Genomic DNA, 16517 nt, shown 5'->3' on the forward strand with positions numbered 1-16517 from the left:
AGAGTTAGTAGTGTGTGGTGTGGGAGGGGAGGGGTGGCTGCTAGAGAGCAGGAGTCACTGTCTTCAATGATGCAGGCCTGGTAGGTTAGCCAAGTTCTGTGGACAGCGCCACACTCGTGCCCATGCGAGTAGCCATTAAACCAGCTCCACCCCCCCCCCCCCCCCCCCTGCTCCCATCCCTGCTCCCTCTGTGTCTTGCTACATAGCTCAGAGGCTTTGAAATCATGATCTTCCAGTTTGTATGTCTCAAGTATGGGAGTAGAAGTGAGTACTGCCATCCTGGTTGTGAGCTTTCAATAGTCCAATCAAGTTGTGGATAGTCATACGACTGTATAGCCTTCAACCCAGTTTTAGAAGGTTTCGTTTTATTGCCTGGAAAACAAAGCCTCATATGATCTGCAGCTCCTTCCCACATTTGCAGGATTCTCCAGGCCTAAGCAGCCAGCAGTCCACTCTTTCTATGGATTTCAACTATGTCAGTGATTCTTAAAATCCAACCCTTTCTTTCTCTTCAAAGTAAGGCTATATCATGTAATAAACTCATTCGACAGGAATTTCTGTTTTAAATTTTATTTTACAATAAGGGGTTGAAATTCAAAGGTAAACTAGCTCTGAATCCCAGCCCTAAGGAATAAGCCACACTACACATTTGAAATGGCAGACTGTGTATGTAAGCACTAGTACCTATGGGATATGGGTATAGCATGACTTGTGAAAGCCTGGGTCTAGGCTTCTATTCAGGGTAGAAGGCAGGCAATGAAAAGGAAGGTGAAGAGTAACAAGGAATTTATAAACTAAAATATTTCTACAAGTCTGCCTTATTCCCAGTTCTAAGAGAGCCAGGCAATTCATTCGACATGATATTAAGTGAAACCATTAGGATTTTTGGTTTTAGAAAATTGAGGCGTGCCCAAACAAAATTTTTTCAAAACTTTCTTTCTTTCTTTTTTTCAAGACTATTTTATGTATATGAGTAGGCTGTCTTCATGCACAGCAGAAGAGGGCATTAGATCCTATTACAGATGGTTGGGAGCCACCATGTGGTTGCTAGGACTTGAACTCAGGACCTCCGGCAAAGCAGCCAGTGCTCTTAACTGCTGAGCCATCTCTCCAGCCTCAAACAGAATTCTTTTTCTAATCTTAGACAAATTTCCCGATTCTCTCAATAAGAGAATCATTGTTTAATCACTCATAGAAAGAGATAAGTGTCTCTTTAGTTAAGCCAAAATTCCTACCGCAATTTAGACCAATTGTTTGGTTGTCTGATGAATCGGAAAATATCTACTAGTAATCCCCATGTAAAATGACTTATAAGCGAGCAATGTTAAAATTGCACGTAGAACATTCTTACTGGGAAACACTTGGTACACTTTAACTATTAAAAGTAGTTTTAGGGGCTGGACCACCAGCTCAGCAGTTAACTGCTCTCCCATAGGACCCAGGTTTGAGTCTGAGTAGCCACATGACCAATTCTAACCACCTGCAACTCTCAGTTACAAGGGACCAGATACCCCCTTCCAGCCTCCAAGAGCACCAGGCACTCACGTGGTATACATATATACATTAAGATATTTATATACATAAAATAAAAATAAATAAAATTTTACATAGTTTCTAGCATTACTAGAATATTAAAAACAAATTTTATTTTTAAACTGTACATGGTATAAGGTGGACCATTTCCACACATAGAAATATGAAAAAAAAAATCCCAGGGCTGGGAGGTAGCCCAGTGGTAGAGTGCCTATATACACGTACATATATACATATATGCATTTTATGCGAGCAAAGGAGGGTGAAACTCCGAATCTGATTTGAAGTTTGACTGGGTTTTGATCATTGGAAGATGAAGTTTTAGCAGCATTCCTTCAAAATATCTGCATAATTAGGGATATTGATGAATGACTTCTCTGGTGGTTTGAATGAGACTTGTCTCCGGCAGGTTCACATATTTTAACACGTGGCCCCCAGTTGGTGGCGTGACTTGGGCAGGCTGTGGACCATTAAGAGGGTAGAGCCTTGCTGGAGGCAGTACATCACTGAGGATGTGCCTGCGTACAATGTGGCTTGGATGTTGGAAACCAGACAGGAGATGTGAAGCAATGAAGACATGAGAGACAGACATGAAAAGATGGAGTCAAGGGGTCAGTGAGCGCTGGGTGGAGCCTTGCCTACTGCTTCTGCAACCACGGGCCTCGGGCCTGGGTGTGTCTATGGCGTTCCACACAGGGGAGGGGTTAGCTGGTCTTGGTACGAGGTCTCCGTAGGTGAGCAGTCTCAGGGTCTCAGCCTGTAAACATCTAGAAGGAAGAAACTGAAATTGCTAGTTTTTGTCTACAAGCTGGTCAGTCTTCTGTAAACACAGGTGCTTGGACCAGAGGGAGGAGCCTGACCCATATGGGGAAAGGCTTTGACAAATTCCCCTAGGTCTCATGCGGTGGTCCATGTCCCGGCTGTGCCCATGTCATCCGTACACATTTAGTGAGGACTTTACTCACTCAGGACTTCTGCTCCTCACAGGGGTGGGGTTCTGGGAGTTCATGGTGCTACTCCGCTTCTTGTTTGCTCTTTTTGTTTCCTGCGTGTAAGTGATGTGATCTCTCAGCTTCCTGTTCCAGACACCTGTTGCCACGCCCCTCCCCCCTTCCCCCATTATAAACTCTCATTCTGAAACACTCAGGTCAAGTAAACCCTTTCTTCCTTAAGTCGCCTTTCATCATGGTGTTTTGTCACAGTAACAAAAAGAAACCGATGCAACGCCTAAAGGTGAAGCAGATAGTAGCTGTTTTTAAAAAACTAGTTCCAGAGTATTTATAAGCTATATTTTGTTTATATTATAAACTGTATTTGCTCATAAATTAATTATGAACTATTAGTTAAAACACGTTTCTTTGCCCAATGCAATTTACATCTAAGAGGCTTGATGGATTATTTAAGACCTAAATGTAATTAAAAATAGAGTTTAACAACAAATGCCTTGTGTTCCCTATATCCAGCATGCACAGTAATTCTGTAAATTGCCTCGAGGGCATTTTAAAGGTCTGTTACTATGGCAACCTTCTAAGCATGTGGTGGTAGGATGAAGATGGGTGGCTGATGAATCTTGCTGTTCCTCTGCATCTTTCCCTGCCTTCCTGTCAGCTCCTTCCTTTGAGTCCTTTAAGCATACTTACAGGGCAATTGTGAGGCTTCCTTGCCTGCACATAAGTGCTGCCTTCCCATTAAATTGTCCAGCTCATCCCATGAGATTTGCACAGTGACAGGTTTATTTTTCTTCCCTCTGCTATTTATTCATAAAGGAAGCACTGAGCAGAAAAGACCCCTACATGTAAGTGTGTTTCTAACTTGTCTGTAGTTCAAAGCCATTAAAATCAGAGCATAGTGGGATTTTTTTGGTCTGTTTGTTTGGGTTTTTTGTTTTGTTTTGGTTTGGTTTTTGTTTGTTTGTTTTTATAAGAAAAGGTCAAATTATGAGGGATCATTTTAAATAGTCTGTTTGGATCCTCTTCACTGCTGATCACCTTTTAAAGTTGTTAACACTTCCCAATACACTGGATCAGTGTACTTGTCTGTTTATAACCTTCCCAAATAGCACAGACAACAAATACATGCGTACTAGACAGTCTCTGTGTCTTGTTTGAAGAAACAAGGGTAGAGTACTCTGCTCGGCTCTTTTTACATCACCCATTCCTCTCAGATTTTGTCTTTCCTTTTAAATTCCTAAATATATCCATAATATTCTTTTTTTAAAAAAATATTTTATTTAGTTTTTTAATCTATGTACATTGGTGTGAAAGTATCAGGTCTTGGAGTTACAGACAGTTGTGAGCTGCCATGTGGCATGCTGGGAATTGAACCCAGATCCTTTGGAAGAGCAGGCAGTGCTCTTAACCACGGAGCCATCTCTCCAGCCCCCATATCCATAATATTCTAATAGGGGTTTTAAAGTTCTTTACATAGTAACCACATGATTTCTTTCAGTGTTAGTTTGTTTTTATTGACTAGTATGTTTTCTCCACCACCCACCCCCCACTTTTTTTTATACATTAGATGCTTCGCTTACTTTGTGTTGAATTTTATCCTGGGAGGTGCAGGACTTTACTCAACTCTATGGCTGCATTCTTCTTCTTTCTAAGGCATACTACATAAAGAGGGCAAAAATGTTCATCTGTCTTTGGATGTGGAGATTCATAGCATTAGATTTCTGTTTAGGTCTCTGGCCCACTTGTGTTTCATTTCTGTGAATGGGGAAGAAAAGGTCTTTAAAAAAATTTAGATGTGAGTATTCAGTTCCTCAATACTATTTGATTATTCCCACTGAGTTACTCTGCTGCTGTTGGCCGTGGAAATGGGAGTCTGTTTTGGCTGTACTGCTCCATGTACGTATCTTACGTCAACCCTGCATTCTCTTGGTTGGTGTAGCTTTATAGCAAGTCTTAAAGTAAATGGGCTTAAGTCTCCTAACTTTGCTTTCTTTCAACACTGTTCTGGGTGTTCTAGGCACCTTGTGCTTCCCAGGAAATTTCAGAATCTGCTTGTCAGTTTCTATTTTTAAAATTTTGACTGGCATTAAGTTTAATATGTAGATGACTCAGAGAAAATTTCCATCTTAAGTTGAGTTTCCTAATAAATGAAAATATTTCTTCATTTACTTACATTATCTTTAATCCCCCCAAGTTTTTTTATAGTGGGGAAGAGAGGTGATATGCAGGAACAGTTGCTAGGATTGCATACTTTGCAGTTTCCAAATAATCTTATTTTCATCTTACTGGTTATCAATAAAACCAGAAATGCACCCATGGCGTTCTCTCTAAGGAGATTTTATGAGTGTCATTCATGACAACGTGTGAAGGACAGAGTCATCATGGTACCCCTAGCTCCCCTTTTTGGTTCTGGAGAAGAAAATATACTTGCCTATTTTTGTGGAATAAGGCAGAAGCACAGTGCCCTGCTATTTACTGGCTCTCAAGCCTCTGTGCATGCTAGAGAGACTATAATTGACTGAGTAACAATTGTATGTTACTTAAGAGAACTTTTCCCTGTAGGCTACCTCACAGAACCCTTGTAATTTACACACAGCTAGACTCCACATGACTGATAGAGGCCAATGATTAAAGCCCTAACTGATAGTTCTGGATGTTTTCTGTACCTGTTGGACTGTTCTGTTCCCTTATTTCCATTTGTGTGACTCGAACGGCAGCAGAGTCTGTCCTGTACAAGGCAAGACAAAAGAAGAAGTCTTATTGATGCTTAGTAAGTGCTCCTAACGCCGTGGATTAAGCTTCTTTTTCCACCCTGGAGATCAGGGTGACGATTTAAAACAGCAGCTGTCAAACTTTAATGCACAAGGAAAACCAGAAAGTTTGACAGGACGAAAGTTCTCTGGACTCAGCTCTGGAGACGGACTTCAGTAGATACGGGAGAGGCCCCAGGTTAAGCTCTTCAGGAGTTTCTGATTCTCATTAACCACGTGCAGCAGGCTACAGTCCCTTGATTGGAGTAAATAAACAATAAGGCGCCTTTGTGTTCCAAGTCTGTGGACCAGGGGTCTATTCTACAGAATCTACTCTCACTCTCCCATCCTTGTCCCACTCACTCACCGGATAAGCTACAAGTACACACAGATTTAAGAGACATAGTGACAAGCCCCTTTCCTAGCAGCTAGTCACCCAGCTCTCCTCCCTTGTGGAATCTCTTGATACAATTTCTCATGACTCTTTCCAAAGGTAGTTTATACATTTGCAAAGGGACAAACATATATAACACACACACACATATACACACACACACACTCACTCACACATTCACACCCACTCACACACACACACACACACACACACACACACACACACACACTGTCCTATATCTAGTTATCTAGTTTATCACTGCTTTATCCTTCTACTTAGTATAGGTTGGGTGTCTGGTATTAATACACAGACATTGATCTCATCTTTAAAATATGCTAGATAGCCTTCCATAGAATTTATAGGCTGAATTTGAGTCAATCTTTTAATTTCGTTTTTTGAGACAGGATATTATTATGTAGCCGTGGCCAACCTCCAACTGATTCTTCTACGCAATGATGGGATTACAGGTGTGTGCCACCACACTGAGGTTTAGTTCTAGACGTTGCCAGCACAAGTAAAATGGCCATAGACCTCCTGCTCATTTTATACCCGTTTCCTATCCTTTGTGGGATAAACTTCAAAAGTGGAATCAGGTGAAAGTCTACACATGTTCTTATTTTGAGAGATATTGCCAACCCCACGGAGAAGCTATAAAACTTTGATTTGTGTTCATCTGATAATTGGAAAATGCTTGTGAGTCTTCTCCCCCTAGCAGGTGCTACCGCCTGTATTTCCCTGTATTTTCTTTTCTTTTCTTTTCTTTTCTTTTTTTTAAACCAATCTATACAAGGTAGATTGGGTCTCAACTCCAGATGCACTGCCAATAACCTTGAGGTGAGCATCATCCTCTCTTCCCAAAAAAGTTTATTAACCCTAGTGTGGAATCTTGACTTTGTTACTTGCTGTGTGACCTTGGTCCACAGAGTGTGACTATGCTGCATAGTCTGGCTTATGAACACGATCCGTTGAAATCAAGGAACAACTTGGACACATGGGTCAACCAGAAACAGACTGCAGATCTTTGCCGGGAATTCTAGCCGAGGCGCCATGGCCCAGACTAGCAACCGAGCACCAGGGTCAGTAAAATGTTGCCAGGAAAAAGCTGGACCTGGCTCCTTTAAAGATCTAGTTCTTCCATTTGAGAGAGTGCAACCAAGAAAAAAAAAAATCTAGAACGGAGGGAGCCACTTTTTGATTGAGACCCGCCTCCTCTGCTGCTCTTAAGGCTCCTGTTACCCTCCCCTCCCAGGCGGGGCGGGCTCTGAGGCTTCTGACGTCCAACACAGTCAGGTCCTGGGGCCTTGAGCGTTGGGAGGCGGAGGGTGGGCCTGCTGTCACGTGACCCAGCCAGCTGTTAGCGGGGGGCTGGAGAGCTGGGAGTCTGGAGGAACCCGATCGTTGGCTGTCGCCTGCGCTATTGCCGCTGCAGCCCCCGATGCGGATGCTGTAACTCGGCCCCGCAAGACCCCCAACTCGGTTGTCGCAGCATCAGCACCGCAGGACCCTGCTGGAGCCGGCTGCTTAGCAGGTGAGTCTCAGGCTGCGTGGGGAGCGCCGAGAGCAGGCAGCTGCCGGTCCCCTAAGCAGTCACCGGGTTTCTCCGTGCCGTTCAAATACTCGGTAGCCTCCTCTCCGGTTGCGGGCTGGGGAAGGGAGATCAGAGGAGAGGTGGCCTGGGTTGGGCGTGACTCAAGACCAGGGACGGCGGGGATGAAGCTATTGCAGCCTAGTCAGAACCAGCTCCTGCCCTCCACCCCACATCCTTCCACCCCACCCCCCCCTTTCAGTCTTACAACCCCAGGGATGCTTTTCCTGGGTGCCGAGTTGTAACGCCCTGGGAAGTGTCCCTGAGCTTTCCCCGGAGGCTCCACAGCTCGTGGACGCCACTAGCAGAGAGAGCTGGCTCCTTTCCCAAGTAATGTACCTGCGGCGCCACTGCCATGAGCTGCTGGGGCAGAGTCCCGGGGTCTGCCGTCACCTCCAAGGGCCAGAGCGCTAGGACCAGACGTCGCTTCCCCTCAGGCCTGACCCCTGCATTGGAGTCGGGGTGGGGGTCATGGCAGGTGTCTGGACCCTTACTAACAGTGCACCTCATTTTACCTTTATCTCCTCGGTTTGTTTTTTTTTTTTTTTTTGTTTTTTTCTGTCCCGGTATAATTATTTAGTAACCACAGTAAGGTCTGCAGAGTATAGAGGGATGCTTGAATTTTAGAGACTCGGTTACAATCTAGTAATAAAACTGCCATCAAACGTATTTGCATTTAAGGCAACTTACTATTTTCTGTCTCCCAAGCTGACCTGGTAGGGTTCTGTTAAATAGTATGGTTTTTCCTGTGTAATTGTAGCTTGTTAAGTGCCTCTTCCTGGTGGTGGTGGTGGTGGTGGTGGTGGTGGTGGTGGTGGTGGTGGTGGTGGTGTGTGTGTGTGTGTGTGTGTGTGTGTGTGCTATGCTTTACGCCTGCCTGAAAGATGCATCCCTTGCCGAGAAAACCTATGCTAATTCAAAATGGCAGCATGAAAAATCAGGTCAGGCGTAACCCTAGCAGACCACAGCCAACAAACAGCAGCTGCCCCCTGACTTGGGCTGCTGAGAAAGTCAGCTGGAGGAAAGGCTCTTCTGGGTCTAGGCCTGAGTGTTCTCGGAACTTGTAAAATTTGAGCAGAGCTACAGAGCCTGGGGGAGCTGCAGCTGTTTTCCTAACTTGTCAAAAGCTGGTACAAAACCTAGCAGAAACTCTAATTTGGTCTGATTTTCTTTAGGCTCCTTTAAAGTCAACTGCGCACAGCTTACACACTCTGTGCCCACAAGTGGCCCTTATAAAGGATGGAGTACAGTGTACAGTGTAAATACCGTCTGAGAACAGCACACTTACGAACCCACAGCAAGTTTCACTGCAAGGGCTGGCTTAGCACAGCAGCACCCAGGCACTCAGATTGCAAATTCCTGAAAGGTGACTCATTTCAGGATTTTTTTTCCTTCCCCTCTCTTATAAAGCAGCTTTTCTTTCCCTTTTCACTGCAGGGCTGCCAGCCATCTTGTCTTTTGGGAAAGAGGAAGTGAGTGAGAAAGCAGGTGCCCTGAGGATAATGAATAGGCAGATGATCCCTGAGGGTTAGGGGCAGCAGCAGGGGGATTTTAAAGGAACAGAGCAAGCTTGCCACAGACAGCAGAGAGGCTAAATTGCCGGGTCAATGGACAACTGAGGTCATGCCTAAGGCTGCAGCTGACTGTGAAGACTTCTGTGGCTTTCCTGTTTAGAATTCTAGGTGCTGCCTTTCAAAGTCTGAAGGGGAGAGCAGGTTTGTTCTGAACATCTGAGCAAAGGAAAGCAAACTGTGACAAATTAAAAACTCAGGTGGGCTGGACTCTATCTGCTCACGTCCACTAGTTTAGTTAAGGCATTCCACAGATATGCCTACAGGCCAACCTAATTCCTCAGTCAGCTTCTTTTCCCAGGTGATTCTAAGCTATGCCAAGCTGAAAAGGACAGCTCTCCAGCACAAGCCATCACTCAGCTATGCCCCACCCCTGGGAGACTTTTTTTTTATACACTGGCATTTGCTGTTAGTTAGAACTTTAAGGTCCTGAACATAGTCTAAATATTATCTGAAAATATATGAATGATGACAGAATTAAAATATGAAGAGTGTATTTCCACTATTAGTAGAAATGCGTTCCAGGAATACCTCACTCTGAAAAGATGCATGTGTTGAAAAGACGCTGCCAGTGAAGCCATTTATCAAGAGAATAATCTTTCAACTTAGAATGGTCTTATAAAAAAAAAAAAAAAGCCTTTAAAGAATACACACTAAAATTTTAACATTAAATAACTCATGGAAGCACAACTGGGAAGAATAGTGAGTTAGTAACATATTTTTTTAAATTCATTTTTTTTCTTTTTTTTTTTATTAATTTATTCTTGTTACATCTCAGTGTTTATCCCATCCCTTGTATCCTCCCATTCCTCCCCCCCCCCCATTTTCCCATTATTCCCCTCCCCTATGACTGTTCCTGAGGGGGATCACCTCCCCCTATATATTCTCATAGGGTATCAAGTCTCTTCTTGGCTACCTGCTGTCCTTCCTCTGAGTGCCACCAGGTCTCCCCCTCCAGGGGACATGGTCAAATGTGAGGCACCAGAGTACGTGAGAAAGTCATATCACACTCTCCACTCAACTGTGGAGAATATTCTGACCATTGGCTAGATCTGGGAAGGGGTTTAAAGTTTACCTCCTGTATTGTCCTTGGCAGGTGCCTTAGTTTGAACGGGACCCCTGGGCCCAAATCTGCCTATCATATTGTTCTACTTGTAGGTTTCTAGGACCCTCTGTATCCTTTTATTTTGCTATTCTCCCATGCATCTCTCATTTAGAGTCCCAATAGAATGCCTTCCCCTCTGTCCCAGTTTCCTGGTAAGTGAAGGCTTTCGTGGGACATGCCCCTTGGGATGCTCCAGCACACAACAAGAAACTTTGCTCAACCATGTTCATAGCAGCCTTATTCATAATAGCCAGAACATGGAAACAGCCTAAGTATCCCTCAGTAGAAGAATGGATAAAGAAACTGTGGTACATATACACTATGGAATACTACTCAGCTATTAAAAACAAGGAATTCCCGAAATTTGTGGATAAATGGATTGAGCTAGAAATGATCATAATGACTGAGTTAACCCAGAAGCAGAAAGAATCAAATGGTATATACTCACTTATATCTGCATATTAAATTCATTTTTAATGTATAATATTAACTTTACATCCTGATCATAGTCCTGTCCCTCTTCTCCTCTGGGTTCCTCACTCCCACCCTCTTCCCCTAGCCCCACTCCCCTTGTCCTCAGAAAAGGGGAGCCCCACCGCCCACCCCCTCGCACCAACTCACCCCCTATGAGACTTTTTGAAATAGAATAGCTGACCGCGCAGTGGCCTTTCACTTGGTGCTCCTGGAGTGGCTGCTGGCAGATTGCTATGGTAGTTAACAGGGATGGACTGTTTCTGCTTCTGTATAGGACTAATTCTAACCTGCCCATCCCAATATGCCTGTGTTCTCATGTCCACATGGGGGAATGCAGCCCAGTGCATTAAGAGACCTGGCCTGCAAGCTGGGGTCCCTGGGTCCTAGCACCGGCATCTGTTTTTCTTCTTCTTTTGAGACAGGGCTTCTCTGTGTAGCCTTGACTGTCCTGGACTTGCTTTGTAGACCAGGCTGGCCTCGAACTCACAGAGATCTGCCTGCCTCTGCCTCCCGAGTGCTGGGATTAAAGGTGTGTGCCATCACCGCCCTGCTGTCTTCTTGACTCTTTTCTGTCCTCGTTTCACATGTTGTACAACAAAGAAGTGGATGGCGCAGTAAAGAAGCTTATAGACAGGAAGCTGTAGGCACAGCGCCGAGCATGGGGCCTGCTCTTCCCTTTAGTCCAGGGAACTGGGTAATAGGGGGACTTGATGAAACTATAGTCAAATGAATACAGTAATTTACATTATAGTGTAAATAGATGGATTTATCCAAGGTGTGATTTTGAGCTTTAAATTACAATTACATCAATTAGTTTTGACAAAATTATTCGGTTACTTTCCCCACTCTCTTGTCAAGACTGAATATTACCAAATTTTAAACACTTTGTTACCTTTTATATTAAAACAATAACTTATTTTAGTTATGAGTACAGTTGAATTTTTTTACAGTACATATCTTGGCTTTGTATTTGTTGATATGGTATTTCTAGACTATTTATTTATTTAAGGGTTTTTCCAGATCGGGTTTTTCTGCATAGCCTTGGCTGTGCTGGAACTCAGTCTGTAGACCAGGCTGGCCTGGAACTCACAGAGATCTGCCTACCCCTTCCTCCCAAGTGCTGGGATTAAAGGTGTGTGCGCTACACATGTTTTCTTTTTAGAAGTAGGTTTTTCTTATTGATTGATAAGAATTCTTTATACATTAGAAAGTTAACTTTTTTTTTGATGGATATTACAAATGCGTTTCCCAGTATTATATTTTAAAAGCTTTGTCATATAAATTTTAAGTTATATTATAAATAAGTTTGTAATACTTTCCCCATTTCCTACTGGTTTTATTTATGTATTTTTGCTTGTTTCCTGTGATAATTAGATTTAGTAGTCAACTTGACGTAACCTAGAATCAGCTGGCGAGAGAGTCTCACATTTGCTGTGGGCAATGATCTGGAAGATTGTCTTGGTACCTTAATTGATGTGGGAAGGCCCAGCCCACTGTGGGTGGCGCCATTCCCTGGCTTTTCGTTCTGAACTGTGGAAAATCAATCTGCGAACTAGGTGTACATGCAGTCTACCTGTGACTTCCTGCTCCAAGTCCCTGTCTCCCTTCCCCATGTGATGGACAAACACCGGAAATTGTTGGTAGAATGTAAACCCTTTCTCCTCAAAGTTGCTTTTGTCAGAATCTTATCACAACAATGGAGTGTTATCTCAAAAATGCATCCAGATGTTTGTAATTTTATGATTTTGTAAAATAGCTTTAAAACTTGAATTTTGGTGGCTTATTTTACATAGAAGCAAGTCGGGGCTCTGGGCAGATGTATTCTTTGTTTTCACAGCCCACAGAGTCAATGATATCAGAAGAGCTAACATATCCTTTACCTCAGTTCCAGACAGACTTTATCATCATGCATGGCCACATTGCAGGACCCTCCATTCTGCTCCATGTTGTGTCAATGCCAAGCCATCTTAATACTGAAACTTTAAAATATAGTTTAATATCACATAGGAATAGACGTGCTTCATTAGTTTCCACTGGTGAGACTTGTCTGTCAGTCTCCCCTTTCCTGTGTAGATTTTGGGAGTGAGCTGGGGGCTGGAGCAAGGCTCCGGGCATCCACTCCATCACTGGGCCCTCATGCCTTCAAGATGATTTTGGACACACATTGTCTTCAAGCCCTATTTTATTTATTTATTTATTTATTTATTGGTTTTTCGAGAAAGAGTTTCTTTGTGTAGCCTTGGCTCTCCTGGACTCACTTCTTAGACCAGGCTGGCCTCGAACTCACAGAAATCTACCTGCCTCTGCCTCCCAAATGCTGGGATTAAAGGCATGTGCCACCACACCCTGACTTCAAGCCCTATTTATATGTTGATTGCTGCTTCACTGAATCCAAGGATTCATTTAGGGAGGATTAACAGCTCTGAATAACATTAGATTTTATAGGAAAGAACTAGAACAGATCCTGCCCTTCAGAGCTTCTCCTCTGTCCACATAAAATCTTAGAATATTGTTCATCTCTGAGGTCAACCAGCCACAGCCTACCACTTCAGCCTGCCTCCCTCCTTCCCTCCCTCCCTCCCTCCTTCTCTCTTTCCTTCTCTCTGTCTCTCAGTCTGTCTGTCTGTTTCCCTCTCTCTTTCCCTCTCTGTCGCTGTCTGTCTCTCTGTTTCTCTCTCCCTCCCTCTTTTCCTCTCCCTCCCTCCCTTCCTCCCTCCCACCCTCTTTCTCTCTCTCTCTCTCTCTCTCTCCCTCTCTCTCTCTGTGTCTCAGTCTGTCAGTCTGTCTGTTTTGCTCCCTCCCGCCCTCTCTGTTGCTCTCTGTCTGTCTCTCTATCTCTCTCTCCCTCCTTCCCTTTCTCCTCCCTCCCTTCCTCCCCCCTCTCTTTCTCTCACTGTCTGTCTGTCTCTGTCTCTCAAGCTCTCTGTCTCGCCCAGTCCCTCCCACCTACAGTTTTGAAGTTCCTGCTGGTGGCATCACCAAGGCACATGCCTCCTCCCCCATTCCTTCTGTAGCAGGTGAGATCCCTGAGGTCCAAGAAGGTAAGGAGTCACAGTGGTCTGTTAAGTCACTTCTGCCTGTCTCCGGGCATCCCCCTGCATCACTCCCCAACATCATGCTGGTGGAATTTTTAGTCTTCTAGTCAGGGTGACAAGATGAGGGCCTCACCTGAACGTGGAGAAGGCGTTTGAGGTGATTCCTCCGTACTTACTGATTGGGCTCTTACCCCGAATCTCCCTGTAGTGGTGAGCTAGAGAGTTGGTCATTGCTGAAATGGGGTCATCTTCCGCTCTAGTCACACCCATCACATCCCTTCGTTTGAAGACAAAGACCCTGAGAGCACCTCAGCTTCGTTTCCCCTGAGCCAAGTGGCTAGATGCCACATACATGTTGGCAACTCATCTGGGTCCAAATGCCTAATTAAAACGTAGCCATCAAGAGCGGGGCATGTGCTTGAGGCCCTCGTCTCGCTTTTGATTGTGCTCAGTCGGGACCCAGTGACCTGAAACACTTAATGGAATATCTTAAAGTGTTCTTCTTACTCACTGAAGTAATCAGATTTTTTAAAAAAATCAAAGTGCCAATAAAGGAAGATGACCTCACTGTAGAAAAAGGTTAAGGCTGCATAACCAGATAAAATGAAATTTAAGGTTTCTATTTCTGTTACACCTTTATGCTCAACTCTGAGTGACATTCTAGTCCTTCCTGTCTGTCTATGTACACATATGTCATAATACATGCTTATATGTATATGCATGTAGTGTACACATGAGTATTTATATGCACATAATACTAATATATACGCATGTAGTATATAGGTTAGTTTTTTTATAATAAAATTGGAAAAAATTGCTAATGGTAAGAACTAGCAAGTAGCTGCAGCACTAATGTATAATCACAAGAAGTTTTAAATTTCATTTTGCTGGTTGTAAAATAATCACATTTTACACCAGCAAGATTTGTGTTTATTTATAAAGCAATTATATTATTCTGTTTCTTCAGTAGAAAGTGGATATTTAAGTCATTTTCTTTACAATGAGAGGTAACTTGTAAGCTTCCACTTTAATAAGGACAGGGTTATTAAAGGGTTCTGTTAAAGCCCCAGTTTACAGAGTTACAGGTACGTTTTCAGATCACACAAATGGCAAGAGATTAGAACAGACAGTGCGTTGTTTAGATGGAGAGGAAGACAGATGGTGGGATGGGAAGGTCATGGCTCAAAGCAACCTGCCAAATTAGTGGACACAGTGACAGCAGTGTGGGAAATGAGATGGGAAAGGGTGGGAGGGCCCTGGAGGTAGCCTTCACGGCTGCCTGCAGTGTTTCTTGTGGAGCACATTGACCGCAGGCCTCTGCTCTCAGGCACACCTTCCCTCCTTTAGCCCCAGAACTCTCTTCTTAGGGCAGTCTTTTTCATAATGGATTTTTATTCCAAATGATCTGCATATAGCCATACAAGGTTGGCATTATGGCCCATGATACACGTGAAGAGCATAATACATGCCAGTACAGCCTCCAGAATGCGGGTCTGTCTGGCTTTCTGAAACCGCCTAAATGTAGCTGTGAAAGTAATCACCCTGATGCTGTGTTTCTCATCCTATCCCCTGTGCACTTTGAAAGATGGGGAAATTACTTTCCAGAGAACATCTTCCTTACAATGAATTTGCTATGACCATATTTATCCAATCTCTCTGGCCTGGGTCCTACCTAATTGTTTATCCACTTCTTCCTGAATTCAATAAATTCAGTTCATTTCTTTTTTCCCCTTAACTTCAGAAGTCGTTTCAAAACAATTATTTATTTTGTTTTGTGTATGTGGATTTGCCTACACGTATGTCTGTGCACCAAGTGTGTGCAGTGCCGTCAGAGACGGACAAAGGATTCCTCGAAGCTGGAGTTTCAGACGTTTGTGAGCCTCTGTGGGTCCTGGAAACCTGAGTCCTCGGAGAGAGCAGCAGTGCTCCTGATAGCTCGCCAGTTGCCCACAGAGTCTCTGCCCTGTCATAGAGCCGTAGTTACTAGCTGCGGGAAATTGAATAACAAGTTATTTTGGTTGCAAGTGTTCCATTTAAAACTTTGGTTGTTACGTATTTCTCATGTTTGTGTGGGAAACTTGGAAATTTGCATAGAAACTATGCAGAGAGTGTTGTCTGCAGCCTGTGAACTGTGCACTGCTCCACAACACTCTTTCACTTCTTTTACACTTCCTTAGGGGGTTTCAGCATCTTCTTAGATCACAATGATTTAAATGATGCTATATTCATATTTGTGAGAACACTTTTCATTTTAGTTGCATTTCCCCATATGTATTTCCTAATTTTTGCTGATCTATTGACAGCCAATTTCATATCATTAAAGAGTTACTTGAATCTTAATGCAAGTGGCTGTATTTAAGGAAGGATAATGAATTAGGTGCAGTGTTGGTCTAAATTATCAGGAATTGCAGCTAGGTCAGGTAGTTGCAGATTTCCTGGGGCCTTTAGTTTTTTTATTTTAAACAGATGCTTTTTGCATCTTCATATATGTGTGTGCATATGCACACACACACACACACACACACATACACACATTTTATTTTATTATGTAGTCTGGTTTCATTCTTCCTTTTCACCATCAAGTTTGATTCCAGTTCTAAAGCCCCAAAGGGATGTGAAGTCCCAGCTTCCTGCTGCCATATCTTACCAAGGGAAGGAAGAGACTCCCAGCTCTTCTGTTAGCCACAAAGGGTGGACTTGACCAGCCTGCATCTCTCAGACAGAGACTATTGCCTGATGATGCTGCTGAAGGCAGATTAAAATGAAAGAACTTCTGAAGAACAGCAGTGACGACCCTTGAGGCTGTTTACTGCTCCAAGGTGGGAAGGTGGTTGTGTTCTCTTTCCTTGCGCTGAAGATATCCAAAGCAGAGCAAAAATAAAGAAAAGAAAGCAAACAAACACAAACAGAAAAGGGGGAAAAAATAGTATTGTTTGAGCAGAGAGGTTAAGTAAACCGATCTACAGCAGTTATACACTGGTCTGCACTGACTGGATCAGCTTTATCCAGTTTGTGAAGATTGCTCTTCCTGTGTGGACCTACTCGGTCACAATCTCCAGGACAGGTGTTTAGGAACCCTCCAGGGAAAGAGCATCTGGGCTGTTCTGATGTCCTGCATTG

At 43.6% G+C, this 16517-nt stretch overlaps 1 protein-coding gene across 1 annotated transcript in view; it reads left to right on the forward strand.

Annotated features, from left to right (window-relative positions):
- Window positions 1–6903: 6903 nt before the first annotated feature.
- Scrn1 (secernin 1) overlaps window positions 6904–16517 on the forward strand; it is a 62918-nt gene continuing 53304 nt past the window's right edge. Inside the window, exon 1 of the mRNA XM_051152340.1 lies at window positions 6904–7155. The gene's annotated coding sequence lies outside the window, so the exon portion shown is untranslated. The remainder of the gene's footprint in view (window positions 7156–16517) is intronic.

This window comes from Acomys russatus, chromosome 10, assembly GCF_903995435.1.
Source record: "Acomys russatus chromosome 10, mAcoRus1.1, whole genome shotgun sequence".
NCBI classification, from domain to species: domain Eukaryota; kingdom Metazoa; phylum Chordata; class Mammalia; order Rodentia; family Muridae; genus Acomys; species Acomys russatus.